Here is a 13,966-nt window from a genome sequence, read left to right as displayed (position 1 = left end):
TACTTCGTCAACATACCCATTTGCTTCGCTGTTACAAACGTCTTGTTTAATACTCGAAAGAAGTGATTTCTTTTTTGTCGCCTAGACGTCTGCATGGTTGACTTGCCTACTTTATTTGTAATATCTGTACGATCATGATTTAAAAAAAATCCAAGTTTATAACCGTGCAGATTTACACGTTTACCATTCAAAAAGCAAAAAGCCGGGTCGCATTGTTATCAGAAAACAAGTTTTCGTCACAGAAAATTGATCGGAGAAAATGGTGAAAACAGTTTGATGTTATGAGAAAATGGAAGGAGACCCTCCATCAGAGAAGCCGGAAAGGTGGTAACTTTCCTGGTTTTACGGGGGTTGCTTTTCTGGTTTAACCGCCTGTTTACTGAGAGTCCGAAGCTTCGCGAGCTCTGAGGAAGTGTGTGAGTACGTTTGTGAGTGCGTGGTTCCTGGCCTCAGAGAATAAGAGAACAAAACCTTCCAAGCCGAGGATACGAGAGCTGGAAAAGTTTCTACTCTTGAAGGAAACGTCGCAGGAACGAAATCATCTCAATGCAAATGCATTCTAGTGGAGCATCCGGAATGTAGAGCGGTGTAAGGTATAACGGAAATAAAGGAAAAATCGAAATCGTGTTGCAAAGGTAAATTCAAATACAAGTACGAGTCGAGGTTCGTACTGAGATTGCGAACTGTAGAAAGTGAGATTCCTCGTCATCGAAAGGAAGGATCACGACGTTGCTGTTGGTCTGGCTGGTTGCGATCTGGGCGCTTTGGCGAGGATCTTACCGTCAGTTCTCCGGGGGAATCCAATAGAGCATCAGACCCCAGAAAGCACAGGATTGAACCAAGTTCTCGAAATTGAAAAATTCAAAGGATTTCAAGCAATACTGGCCAGCCAACTTCCGGGTGATACACTGGGACGTGTAACGGATCGAAAGTACATCATAAATCCTCTGCCAAAAATAATTCCAAAAGGTCGAAACTTTGAAATTGATAGAAAGTTTGAAGCATCAAAAATATGAACTCATATTCTTCACTTCATCAAATACGCGACAGCTAATTGGATGGCCAAGTACCGAAACACGTGTGATAAAAAAGTAAGCCAAGAAAATTCTTTTTGGAAACGTACTCTTAAATATTTCATACTGTAGGTACATATGCGTATAGAAATACTTCGGAGCTTTGTGCCATTAATCGACGGAGATTCCATTCCTTTGGAAATATTTTACATTCCATTTTTTTCTTCGCGTTACCTCGAGCACATTACTGTAAAACGTATCGATCAATCATTTCATATTTATTAGCGAATATTTTCCACACGAATTCCACAGTGAGAGAAAAAAAATAAGGAAATTGTGAAAATTGGAAGAATTCACCGACCTTCATAATCCACGACAAAGGTATGAACGTACGAGTATATATATATATATATATATATATATATAGGTATACGCATACTTCACACTTTGAATTAAAACGTAGAAAAGGTTTGCAGCTTGAAATCTCTCAATGTAGAGGAATTTAGGTTCCCGGCGTGATTCTTCGTTTGACTCAAAGTGACCAGAACAAATTAACTTTAACAATTATGGAGATAAACCAGGAAAGTTCAATACTTTTATAATTTTTTTTTAAGAGAAGTGAAGTTAGCATATTATTATTATTATTATTATTTACTACATATATATATATATATATATATAGATTAGGTTCTTACAGTACTCTGGAATGGATTTTGTTTGATCATTATGGCACACTGTAGTTTTTTTCCTTTTTAATACGAGTTTGAGAATCGAATTATGGAAAGTAGTTGAGCTTTTGAACTTTAAAAATAACGACGCAAATTCATTTAAAATGAGTTTCATAATAAGCTGATTGATTCCTTTGCTCGGAAGACAAAAGTTTATTACTAAATTCGAACTTTTTATCATCACTTGAAGAAAGAAAATTAGGCGATTGTTTTTGAATAATTTGAAGTTAAATGGGGGGGAGGGGGGGGGGGGGGTCCAAAAAGAATTCATCAGCATCCTACAGAAGGACCATCCTAATATATATACACTAGGGTGGCGCAAAAAAACCGACTATTTTTTTTTTTCTTAGTCTCGTGTGACAAAATGTTAGTTTTTGATGTTTTAAGAGCCCACTCCAAAGGACAGTTCAAAATTTTAAGAGGTCGCTCCACATTTTTTAAAACGTCAGAAGTGGTCAAAAATCGATTTTTTTTTTAATTTTTCTTCTCGTTACGGTATAATTTTATAGACAAAAAAAAAAATAAGTTTCCGAAAGTTTCAGTTCAAAATTTGAATTTTGAAAGGTCGCTCTTAATTTTTATTTCAATTTTTTGGTGCATTTCTTTAGATCTTTTCGAGCGACCTTTTAATATGAATATTAAAATTTCATAAATTTTTTTTCTTTAATTTAGTAAGAAAGAATCGATAACAATACACCACGATATGAATTAAAAATCAAACAAAATACTGAAAATACAATTTTTTCAATTTAATTTTTTGACGATTTTTGACATTTTTTTAAATTTTAGTGCGACCTCTTAAAATTATTTTTTTGAGCTGTCCTTTGGAATGGGCTCTTGAAACATCAAAAACTAACATTTTATCACACGAGACTTCAAAAAAAAAAAAAAAATAGTCGGTTTTTTTGCACCACCCTAATATACACATATATATGAACTTGAATTAAATAATGATATCATGAACTTGAACACTGATTATAAAATCCGGTTCCAGTCTGTTTACATAATAAAGCAAGCATTGTACAATGTATATGACGTATTCAAATTCTTATACACCAATCATTTCTTAGTTTAAATTCAGGATGGTTGAATGTTTTTTGTTGTTATGTTTTTTCTTCAGTACCTAATTACCATAAGGATTTTCTTTGTGATGGGACACATGTAGCTACACAGTGCCGTAAACGCGTGCTTTATTATGTAAACAGTGTAAAACCGGAATTTATAATCACGGTTCAAGTTCACTCGAAGCACATTAGACAAAGGAAAAAGCTTACTCAATGCGAGGTAAATTATGTAAAGTTAAAATATGTAAAGTTTATATGGCTAAAAAAAATTTTTTTTTGCATTTTTCACGTCCTGACTACTTTTCAATTCATCCTCAACATTCATTTTCACGATAAGCCTCGACAAAATGAGCTTTTTAAAACAGGAATTTCAACTTGGCCTAAAGGGATAAACCTTTCGTTGCAACAAGCTGGTGCCTATAATGGTATATTTTTTTTTCTAGTTTGTTTTTTCCCTTTCACATTTTCGTTCAAGTATAAAAAAAAATCGACGAGTGTTGATAGGATGTATCCAACCCACTGAGATTCGTCGAGTTTTTTCTACATGCAATGTTGAGTGTCGCGTGAAATAACAGATTCTCTCGCGGTTCGGGGAAATAAATCAAAGAAGCAAAAACAAGGACGAGACTGCGAAGAGTGGGGACAAAAAGGAAAAGAAAATGGCGAGCAGCATATTACGTGTTAATTAAAAATCTTTGTCAATGGTAATAATTAATTACTACCACGTAAAATAATCATAATTACACGACCCTGTAAGGATGATAATTAGAACTCCAACTCCAAAATGAATTCCGAAAAGGTTAACCTAGGTCATAGCTTTCCTATTTCAATTTTCATCGAAGCTAATTATAAGTACCTCTTAAAAATTTGTAGGTTATGCAGAGAATATTCGTTCCAGCGAATTCATCTCTGCGCGATCAATATATCAATATAGTAATTCTAAGCGTGTCCATCATTCAAATATCGTAAATAGTTGAGAGCCTCCTTTCAAAAAATATATATATATATATCTGACTTGGATGTTACGGTACATGAATTACCCAAGACTGAATATCAGAATTTAAAAATATTAAAATAACACTGTTCTCGTTCTTTCAAAGCAAATATTTCTCCAAATTTTTTACTCACAATTTTTAAATTTTTAAATATAATAAATGTTTACTCGCAAAATAAATTGCCTAAAAATTCTTTGCACTTTCTCAATCGGATAATTCTTTTCCAGCCATATAAGAGATTCTGATAATTAACGCCCCCACCCCATGAAAATTGAAAATATTTGTGACCAGACTAAAGTGTTATTTATCCGCTATTTTTGGCCGCTATTTTACTCCTCCCTCAATTTTCCCGGTCCAGGGCTCAAATGACGCTCTATGAAGATATAAGTGACGTACAATAAAAAGAGAAAACTGATCATTTTCTCTCTCTCACTTCCCACGTATCAACTTGCTTGCTGGCACGACTAGGAGAGCTGTTCTCCTCAAAGGAAAGTTAAGGATGGGAAAATAAAGAGGGTGAAAGGGGGGGGGGGAGGGGTACCGTAAGGAAGAAAATGTGATGTTTCGTGAAAGTGTTGAGCCAAAGATAATTTAGTATCGATACGAACAGCGACTTTGTTCCATAGTTAAAATATGGCAGGTCTATAGGTGAGGATTGAAGGCTTAGATGCAAGGAAAATGCGATTTATTTAGATTGTATTTAGAATAAGGGTTACAGATTTTTCGAATTTCGTTTTGTAAACCAGTGATAAACTTATTAAAAGCTCGAAACTCGCATGCAAGTCAAATCTTGTTACACTCCTCACGTGCAGAGGAATTTGTCAAGTCAGATAAAGAGTGGAGTAAAGTTATTTTCATTGGTAGATATATATACTTTAATACGTGATCGATCATTCAAAATAGATCTATAAGATCTGGATTACATTATTTACGAGCCTTAAATTTTTGACGGAGTCAATTTTCGAAGCGTGGAGTTTTCTTCGAACTGTGCACAAAAAGTGTACACAATGGAAAATCAATCCTTAGACCGCTGTCAAGCGAAGTATCACAATTGCGTGAAAAAGTACCCAAAAACGTAAGCGTATGTATCACAGACTTCATGGTGGTTCACGTATTCCCCTAAAATTACCCTTTTCTTATTTTTTTGTGCCTTGCGCTATAAGCACTCTAAAACTCAAGGGGTTTCCCTTAAATGTACTTTTAAACTTACCATTTCCTCTTCAAGATCACCTATTTCGATCGATACCTCGTGAACTGCCACATAAGTACTCACGTGACAAGGGTACCAACGCAAAGTGTTGAAACTTTACAGTAGATCATATCTATTTGTCATTCGTTTCATGCATAAATTGAACGAATGCCTTCCGCCTATCAGCAAGTGTATTGTGACATAAATATACGATGAGAAAAATGTGACAAAGAAATATTTCGAAACGCGTTGAGAAAGTTATATATAGCTCACATATCTAAGGTATGAGAAACGAAGCGTCAAGTTTACACATTCTTTTGCACAGTGGCTAGATGAGGGAGGTGAGAGGTAGTAAAATGGGGTAGTTTTACCTCCTTCTGAGTTCTCACCAATTTCTTATCCCTTTCACTGACATTCCTTTACCACAACTCAGCGAACCTCGCTCCGTAGTTCCAAGTACTTCCCACCCTAGCTTTCTCCCCCCTCTTTAGCCATTTCTTCCCGTTTCTGTATCAAGTCTCGGATTTCGACGGTTGAGGGTGTTGATGCAGAGAACTTCCAGCGCTGTGCTGACAAAATTTCCTGGTGTGATTTTTTTTTTTTTTTTTTTAGACTTATATTAACTACCGTAATCTAGAACTTGCTGAAAGGAAATTTTGAGGAGATCTTTCGAAGTGATTTCAAAAAGAAAAAACTTAGTGTTGTTGGAAGTTTACTGGAGTTCACCTTTAAGAATGAAATACGGAGAATTATAAGTTCGACTCGGTTTGAGAAAAGACGTTTCGATTGCACTTGTACGGTTTTTACAACAAGCGATTTGAACTTTTCAGTTATTAGCTGTATTGATTGACCTCTCAGACTTGGTGCGCGATTTTTTCTACAATTGTTCTCACTTTGAAAGGTACTCAGTTTTTTTTTTCGACTCAATTTGAATTTTATACAATTTTTGGAAACGATTTTATCGACCGACCAAAATTCAAAATTTGAAAAACTTGTAAAATTCCTCCTTCAGGTATGAAAACTTTCAAGCTTAAACCCAGAGTGGGCTGATTTACCCTTTTTACTGTTTTCAAGCTTTTTCCGAAAAAAAACGTTAAAAAAACTAGAAGCGAAAGTCATTTTTTTTTTTTTTTCGGAAAAAGCTTAAGACCAGTAAGAAAGGAAAATCGGTCCACTCCGGGTCCAAGCTTAAAAATGTTGACATCTGACACAGGATTATTCAGAATATTTCAAATTTTTAATTTTGTTCGGTCGATAAAATCGTTTCTAAAAATTGTAGAAAACTCAAATTAATTCTTAAAAAAAAAAAAAAAGTGAGAACAATCATAGAAAAAATCGCGCGCCAAATCTGAGAGGTCAATCCGGGTAAAACCCAGGTCAAATTGGCCTGGAATGCCCCATAAGCATAATCTAATCTTTTCCGTGGTTTAAGGGTAGATTTTATTTGTCTTAGCAATAACTCTATATATGTATACGTGTAAGTGTACCGGTCAGTATAATTATGATGGATACGAGTATCTCTTTCTTTCTGCTTTAGTTTCTGCTATATTTCAGAGACAGGCTGCATACCTAGCGGTAGCGGGTGCAAACGGTCGGGTAACACGAGGTAATAACGTCAGGGGTTTATGATATGTACACTTACGACCTTTGACCCGGCTTATGCCAGCGCAATTTACGACGGTCGTTGCGCGACGTCATTTTGTTCGTCAAATAGGAAACGGAGGAAACGGATCCGAATGAAAAGATTCATGCATGCGTTGTGTCTGTACTAGGGTGGGCGAAGAAAAAAAAAGACTATTTTTTTTCGTTAGTTAGATATGCCTGTTTGCGATTTTTTATTTCCCGTTTGAATAACAGAGGAAATTTTTTTATTATTATTTTTATTATTATTATTTTGGAATTTATTGCTCAACAATTGATAAGCATTTATCGTAAAGAGCGATACACTTTATTGTAGGAAATTGAACGATCTACAAAACAAGTTTTCTTGCGATTTTTTCGTAAGTCTACTGGTTCAAAAGTTATTAATTAAGGTTGAAAATTAGTTACGTCAAATTTCACGATTTTTTTTTTACTTCCATTGTTAAATAATGGTTGAAAAATGAAAAAAATTATAATATTTCTCAAAGTTCATGTTATCTTTTTAACCGAAACATTGAAATTTTCTCGAGATTTCCGATTATTTGACAAGAAATAAGTTTTTAACGTAAACTATTGTACAATATTTATATTTTTTATCAACTTTTGAACCATCAGATTTACGAAAAAATCGCAACAGACCTTTTTTGTAGATCGTTCCATTTCCTGTAAAAAAATGTATTGCTCTTTACGAAACGCCAATCCGTTGTTGAGCAATAAAATTTCAAAATGAAAAAAAAAAATAAAAAAAATAATTCCCGTATTATTTAAACGGGAAACGGAATTGAATTGTCTGAACTGATTTGAAAAACAGTCTAAAGTTTCAGAACTCATTGTGAAGAATTATCACATATTAAAAATCTCATAATTCTTATCGAGTTTTGAAGTTGGGCGGCCCCCTGTTCACTTTTTGAAAATCGAAATGTTTCCAAAATGCAGTCGTTTTACACCTAACTATTACCTCGATAGATGTGAATCTAACCTTATTTGCAAATATCATTTGCGTCGAAATGAGGCAAGGAAATAGAAGTATATTACGTAACAAGTGCGGAAAATAGACGGTATCCGTACGAGTGTGACTCGCGAATCACACAAGTTTTATTTAATTTCATTCGATGATATTTTTTGAAAGTTTATCCATCATGCATAGTGTTTCCATTTCCGAACAGTAGTGAAAAACAAATTTGGAGCGATCTCTTAAAATTTTTTTTTTTGAGCTGTCCTTTGGAGTGTGCTCTTAAAACATGAAAAACTAACATTTTGTCACACGAGACTCAAAAAAAAAAAAAAAAAAATGACATTGATAGATAGAGACCCACGCCTGTACTATTTTCTAGTTTTCACCACAAGTTCACGAGTCAACGAGTAACGAGGCTAATGAAATCTGGCAGCGTAGCAATATATCAATTGCACAATAAAGTGGAATTACGTATACCCCGCAGTGGGTCATAACGCGGAGTCAAGTATGGGCGGACCACCTACTATACGTATATACCTGACCAATATGTGAAATTCTTATTGTCATGCAAATCGAACGACGCCGGGAGATTTCGCGGGAGCAACGAAACTGGCGATTAACCCGTTATAACGGTTATACGTGGTAAAATTATAACAATGAACTTCGGCGTAATCAGGATTGCATCGATTCATGGATTCGTTTCCACGCTTTGACTTCGCACTGCAGATGAAAGACAAAAGTCACGAAAAAATTCAAGAGCTACGGATGTTCGCAGTCACACTTACAATTATGTAGTTCGATGAGTTCATCCCTCTCTTGGATTCTTAGATATCGAAATGTTTTCAGAGGAATTAAAAGAAATTTAGTCTTTTGACCTGATCCAATTTTCTACTTTTACTTGTTTTCTTTCGCGTTTTCCACATAACGTGGAAATATGCAGGAAAAAAAGAAATATAGATGTTTGCTGAAGTATGATGGCCAAATAACATTGGAATTAGCTGATGAGTATTATTGATAACTTGTTTTTTTTTTTTTTTTTTTCATGTACTTAAAGTAAAAAAAATTGAATAAAACGTCGAAGTTTTTCTGCAATTTGTTTGGCAATACTGCGAAAGGTAAAACCAAACTCCTTAGAATTAGTGATAAACTACAATACCTGCTTAGAAACTTCTATTTTGATAGCGTGCGGAAAGTGTCCCATTTCTAAACAGTGTGCATGCACCAGCGTCGTTTTTCCGCACTGTTTAGAAATGGAGCACTTTACGCACACTCCACAGATTTTAAAGATCTAACTTTCTAAACATGTGCTGGAAAAAAATTTTCTCGCCATATTCGAAGGCCACAATTTGGCAAAGTAAAAAAACTGTTTTTACATGTGTAATGAGATCATTCGTAACGTTACTGTAGCAACGAATTCAATGAAAAATTCGTTATTTCGTGACTTTAGGATCGCCTGAAATTCATGAAACCGTAACAAAGTGTTTAGTTACATTTTGCAAACTTAATTAATTCAATCAAGTTATTCTCAAGTGACAAAAATAGATATTATTTCAATGTTTAATTACGTTCACATTACTAATAACGTCGACCTCGTACTCAATTAAAAAATCTCTTAATATAAACTATATTCACTGAAATTTTTGTGTACTTTGGAAAATCAATTAGTTTCAAATCATTCCAAATTTTCAAAACAGTGCATTTTTCCTCATATATGTTTCGTCACTTCATTATTACTACATAACTTCAACCTTGTCATATTAAATTGAGCAAAAAAAAAAAAAACAATTAGTAAAATATTTGTGGTAGTTGATTGGTTTTAATCTGAATAACAAAAAAGAGTGACAATAAAAAATTCGTGCCTCATACAACTCCAATATTTTCCAATTGATTTGCATTTAGCCATCTGATAAAATATTACTTTGATGTACATCAAGTATGATTTTTGCACAAATGACAATTAGCCACCGGCTGGCTTGAACCATAAACCATAAGGCGCAACCCATTGTAAGATTGTTGGTAACAAACAGGATAGTCATAACTGTACACCCATATTTTCACGTTGATTTCTGCGAGGGATTTATTAGTTCCACGGTACAGGGTGCAGCTTGGATATCAATCACGGAGATAATTTTCGAACTGAGGGAATATTTTGAAAATTATATGTATAACCACTTCGGCGCATAGGAATATACGTATATACCATGGTTTAACATGCATTATATATGTACGTATGTTAATATATAAATTGTAGATACGAGAACGAGCCATGGTGCAGGCGTAACACGATGCCAGCATAATATATATGTATATAATAATATGATATCCGATACGTTTATAACATGTTTCGCAGCTTCGGCGTTATTCCATTTTGGTTATTTTGATAGGAGAAAACGCACCTACAACCCCGGAATACCGTAATACCATTGTGGTTAACCATTACGTCATTTCCACGGAATATTACGAGTCATACATTCGTTAAAACGGGTGTAATCGAGCATTGACAAGCTATACACGCACGTTTGCATGCCGATACTATGTAGCTGGTTTTCCATCCTTCGTAATTTTACTTTATATCCGTTGAAACTTGTTGCAATTCGAATCCCAAATTCATTCGAAATGATAAGTCTATTCCGCCATTCACCTCTTTCCATGGATATCGAATTCGACATATTTAGTGTCACGTGAAACCCTGTTTTCGAATTAAAAAGAAGAATTAAAAATGCTTTTAAGTGCCTGAACCATATTTTTTTTCAATAACAGAGATAAACTGTATTTTCTTTCCTGCATAATTATTGCCATTTGAAATTTTTTACTATTTTTATTTTATTATCGTATATTTTGGCATTGCATTGCACATGCGTTAGACGTGGAACCTCGGTTTTATCAATGACTTCAGTCTTCAAATGTTAATAACAATTTCTAAAAGGCTACTTCGATTAACCGAGTCTGAGTTTAAAATTCGAAAATATTCTTTGCAATATTTTGATTGAAAATAATTTTCAGTACACTGAAAGGTATAATCTTGAAAGCAATAAAAAATACACAGGATCTCTCCTGTCTGGAAAAGCCTGGAAAACCCTGGAATCCTCAGGGAATTTGGGATCCTGATTTTAGTAGACGACTTGAAGACAACGGACGTTTCAAATAATTTATAAGATATCAGAGACGAACTGAACTGTCGAAAAATTGTTTTGGGTCAATTACGTGACATACAAAAGTACGGAAAACTCGGTGCAAGCTGTAAAGCTTTAGAGATACAAGTTTGCAAGAAATCGACGTACAGAGTAAAAAATTCTATGAAAAATGAGTCTTTCAAAACTAAATATGATTTAATTGAAGTAACGCATCATTTTACCACGTTTTTATTACATCACTTTCTTGTCTGTCCGTTAATCCGTTTGTTTGTTCGTCTATTCGATGCATATTTTGTAATAGTTTAGAATTTTTCAGAAAAATTTACATTTTCGCTAATGAATCAGAATAGGAAAACCGATTTAACTCAAGAGATAATCAGTCCTAAATTATGGAGAATCAAACAGATTGAGAGCAAAATCATCAAAAACCAATCTTTCATACGTTTTTGAAAATCTGTGACGCAAAACAAATTATATATATAATACCAAGGATGAAAATGAAATGCTGCTGCCAACATTTGGTTTCTCCGAATATTTCCACATACTTTTATTTTATTTTTTTTTGTCTCTTCAAACTATAACATAGGGAACATAAACATAAACCCTATACTGCATACATTGGAGGGTAAGCGAGAGCAAGCACAGATAAGAATATTATACAGTGGAATATCTTGTAAGAAATATCGGTTCCACTTTGCGCGCTTCCATTACTACGGATCGTATTAGCGATAGGAACGAACAAAATTACGAACCCTTCCGTCATACCTTGAGGGGGAGGGGGGGTTTCTTTTTTTCGCTACCATTTTCTTTACCACTTTTTTATTATTATTTTTCGTTTTCGAATGCTTTTTTCAGCTGTTTTCACACCGTATCTCACGGCAAAGTGCACTGAGTTATTTCGTAATCGTCACAGCGAGTAATTGACGTAATTAAAACCAGGATTACATGATTTTTTGAAAATTGCTATAGTCAAAATTTCAAAGGTAATAATGTCTGGTTTTTATATTTCGAGAGGGAGTAAATAGCAACAGAACTCCGTTTCTTTCCCGTTCAATTATGACGTACAAACCACACTTAATCTGGGAAAAAGCACACGGATTTCGACTCTAAAGATAATACAGAACTCATTATTTCCGATAAACTATTCCGCAAATTAACGTAGATATTAGTGAATTTGCATACCGATTTTACACTTAGTGTTGAACTATCGTAGACAGTGAAAATCTTTACGGCAAATGCTGGAAACAATACATTATTATTATTATTATTATTATTATTATTTGCCCATATTAAAAATATGAACAAAATGACTTTGTTCAATTTTCACTCGTGTAAACGGTATAACGTTAAATTTGAATGTCTCGAAGAGTGAAATGTATTCTTTGAAATAAAAATACTTCACGGCAACGGATACAACGTGAAAGTGGTATAAACTTATCGAAATGTAGCGTATTTGTCAGGTCTGTATGACAGGGCTTAAGCCTGGGAATTCTGTAGTGATCTGCTCCGAGACTGACGGATAATAAAAGGACAATGGAATATACGAAATATTACGAAATACGTCGAAACAGGTCTGTCGACTGAATCCGGCGTACCCAAGTATCGATAAAGTATTTACGAACAGAGACGCATATCTACCGACTCCCGGGAACTTAGCGTCTCGAGTTAAAACATCCAGGCATACTTTTTAGCCGGAGGGCATTTTATTTGTGACTGGAAACTATTATATAAAATAATGCCGAAAACAGTGACGTCAACGGACCGAATCGTCAGGGAAAATATCATTATTGCGTGGTTTTAGCACGACTTTCGAGGAGTTGGTTTTGCGAAATATGAGTATATTTTATTGTTCATGTTTACTGAACTTCGGACATTCCCAAAAGTGTAAAGTAAGGATTTTTCTTAAATACGTAGGATTGCAGCAACGTTTACTCTAACTTCATCCTCATTACATGGAAAGAGTTGTAAACAAACCAATGTGTTTACACGTCAATTTCTGTAAATTGTTGGTCTTTGTGTAAAAAATATGAGCCACAAGTCTCATTGTCAGCTTGATAAACAGCAGTTACAAAATTAAAAGAAAAAACAGTTCAATGAGAAAGAGTGGAGAATAACAACAAAAAAATTGGATCCTTCGAGCCGGATTTGAACCAGCGACCTATGGATGTCTCTCATTTTGAGCCTTAACTCTACCAACTACAGTCCACCGCTCTACCAACTGAGCTATCGAAGGTCTTGATACTTTCGAGCGAGTATTTGGTCTTGACGAAAGTTAAAAAAGTGGAACGCCAAAAAAACAAAAAAAAAAACACGGGTAGAAATGTAGTACCTGTAACGGAGACATCGATCGACTCCTAACCTCTCGATTGAAAACAATTGCTTGACCCAGAGTTCCTGGATCGGAACACAACCGTGTATCTGTATTTAGCGAATAACAATAAATTGTACTTGACATCGTTTGCTTCTTATCGGAACGATGAGACGTAAATACGAGCAAATTGGGTTAAGATGAACTTATTAGACGAGAACGAGAGAGCACATTATAGTGTCTAGAAGCTGCGCCGTTCGCCTGTGAAGAACTCACTCGATTTCGTAAGGTGATTCGATGACGAATAATCGAAAGGCCAAGTTCATTAACAAAAGCGACACGTGCGCTGTTGTTGGCTGTTGGTCGAATTTAGCGGTGTGCGGGCGTCGTCTCGACGCTACGTAACTCGAAACAAAAGCGCAGCGATTACGTATCGTTTTGACCGACGGGCGACGCAAGAGGTCGAGTCGCAGTCGTCGAGAGATAACAAACCCAAGGGAAATAAGTTCAGGATGCACTTACCGGAAGTGAAATGTCGGCGTCTCCGAGATTCGCGCCGAATTTGGCAGCCAAACACCGTCGTTGATTCAACGCTGTGAACAACCCGCCGTTACGTCACTTGGCACTAATTACACTTGCATGAAGATGCTTTTGTTGTTTACTCGTGGCACCATCGCACACGTTACACCCTTGGGCCGTGCTCGGACGCTCGTTCACGCCGCTCTCGATGTTTTCCTTCGTGAATTCCTACGCCTGCAGAATCACGGGGCCTTCCTGGCCTTGGACAGTCCTGAAAACCTGAGTCGCATCATGTGGCGCCATCTGGTGGCGCTGAACTGGCGAGACTCCGCGTATGCTAGATGAGGTAAGTCACTCGCTAACTGTTTTATCCGCTGAGTACGCCCAGTAATGTTCTTTGTAGGCAACATTTGTACGACA

At 35.5% G+C, this 13,966-nt stretch overlaps 1 protein-coding gene and 1 non-coding gene across 2 annotated transcripts in view; both read right to left on the bottom strand.

Annotated features, from left to right (window-relative positions):
* The window catches only part of LOC124410639 (prolyl 4-hydroxylase subunit alpha-2), a 146,863-nt gene extending 133,026 nt beyond the window's left edge, over positions 1–13,837 (bottom strand). Inside the window, exon 1 of the mRNA XM_046889156.1 lies at positions 13,550–13,837. The gene's annotated coding sequence lies outside the window, so the exon portion shown is untranslated. The remainder of the gene's footprint in view (positions 1–13,549) is intronic.
* On the bottom strand, positions 12,850–12,952 carry Trnay-gua. Its single transcript has 2 exons — positions 12,916–12,952; positions 12,850–12,885 (listed from the first exon to the last, which is right to left on the bottom strand). It is a non-coding gene; the product is annotated as a tRNA-Tyr (tRNA).
* Positions 13,838–13,966: the final 129 nt, after the last annotated feature.

The sequence above is a fragment of the Diprion similis genome, chromosome 1 (assembly GCF_021155765.1).
Source record: "Diprion similis isolate iyDipSimi1 chromosome 1, iyDipSimi1.1, whole genome shotgun sequence".
In the NCBI taxonomy this organism is placed as follows: Eukaryota; Metazoa; Arthropoda; class Insecta; order Hymenoptera; family Diprionidae; genus Diprion; species Diprion similis.
The sequence above is the reverse complement of the archived record's forward strand: the minus strand, read 5'-3'. Positions and strand labels throughout refer to the sequence as shown.